The following is a 1,949-nucleotide window of genomic DNA, read 5'->3' on the forward strand; positions in this document are numbered from 1 at the left end:
ACACATTGAACGGGCCTGCAAAACCAAACGGGGTGACAAAACTAAACAGGGTGACAAAACCCAGAGGAACGATAAAAGCAGGTTTAAAAACAGACTAAAACCTAGGAATTCCGTACATGTTGTTCAGCAACGGTGATGAAAGACCAATTGCTTTTGCCTCGCGCACACTCAGCAAGGTGGAGAGCAAGTACGCACAGATTGAAAAGGAAGCTTTGGGGATCATTTTTGGCATTCGAAAGTTTCATCAGTATCTGTTTGGAAGGAAGTTCATTCTCTTAACAGATCACCGCCCTCTCACAACAATATTGGGTCCCCATACTGGCATCCCTCCCCTGGCTGCAAGTAGGATGCAAAGGTGGGCCTTACTGCTGTCTGCTCACACATATGAGATTAGATATCGGAAGTCAGAACTACACGGAAATGCTGATGGTCTCTCTCGGTTGCCCCTCCCAGTGGATCATGTGGAACCACGCCCGGCTGAGATTTTCTACTTTCGACAGGTAGAGGGTGCACCAATCACATCTTCGCAAGTGAGTCGGCACACCAGAAATGACCCTGTACTTTCTAAGCTGATGGATGTAGTCACTAATGGTGGAAGTACCAGGCTCCCGGAGTTTCAGCCATACAACAGAAACCTGTATGAGCTATCAGTGCGGGCAGGATGTCTTCTGTGGGGACAAAGGGTACTTGTTCCACCCACTCTACAGAACAGGGTGTTGCAGCAACTACATCATGGACACTGTGGGATGGTCCGCATGAAAGAGCTTGCCAGAAGTTACTTCTGGTGGCCAGGACTTAACAAGCAAATTGAAGAAACTGCAAGGACCTGCCCTTCATGCCAGAAATTCCGCAACATGCCACAGCCTGCTCCACTTCACCCGTGGGAGTGGCCGGAGGAACCGTGGAAACGTGTTCATATTGATTTTGCCGGCCCATTTGAGGATAGGATGTTTCTGGTAGCTGTGGATGCACATAGTAAATGGCCGGAAGTGTGCATTATGAGATCCACCACAACTGAGAAAACAGTTGAGAGACTTGGGGAAATGTTCAGCCGATTTGGGTTCCCTGAACAACTGGTGAGTGACAATGGCCCCCAGTTCACTGCACCGGAGTTTGAGAAATTTCTGGATGTAAATGGAATACAACACATTCGCTCGGCTCCGTATCATCCATCCACTAACGGACTAGCTGAGAGGTTCATCCAGAGTATGAAACAGGCCTTGAAGGCATCAGTGGAACAAGGTTCACTCCACCAGAGACTGAATAACTTTCTGCTGTCATACAGGAATGTCCCACACTCCACTACCAAGGTCGCTCCTTCTGAACTATTCATAAAAAGGAAGTTGCGCACCTTTTTTGATTTACTGAAACCACCCCAGACCAAAGACATTGTTTTGCAAAAACAACGAGCACAGGTTGAGAGACATAGCCTACGGGCAAGAGAGAGGATCTTTCATCCTGGAGACCAGGTGTTAGCACGAAACTACCATGGCAAACAGAAGTGGGTTCCTGCTAAGGTCATAGCACAGACCGGTCCTGTGTCTTACACAGTTGAGACCCCTGAAAATGTTGTCTGGCGCAGACATACGGATCAGTTACTGCATGGACCTAGGACGCCTGTGGACCCCCCTGAAGGTGATACTGAACTATACAAACATGCCAGCCCTACACCGTCTGCTTGGGGACAGACCCAGTCCAGTCCCACTCCTGTGGCTGTTCCCGATACTGAACTGTCAGCACCTCCCATACCAGTTTCCATTCCTGTTGCTGGGGAGCCGCCCGTTGACAACATTGTTCGCCGATATCCTCAGAGAGAAGGGCGACCACCCGTGCGGATGAATCTTTAACTAGCGACTTACCTATATATGGGGCAGAATAATCCCCAGGGTAATGTCAGGGTTTGAGTAGTCCACCTCATTCCCTTAGAGTAGTGACAACTGGACTTTGTT

Source organism: Monopterus albus, unplaced genomic scaffold (assembly GCF_001952655.1).
Source record: "Monopterus albus unplaced genomic scaffold, M_albus_1.0 scaffold496.1, whole genome shotgun sequence".
Lineage (NCBI taxonomy): Eukaryota > Metazoa > Chordata > Actinopteri > Synbranchiformes > Synbranchidae > Monopterus > Monopterus albus.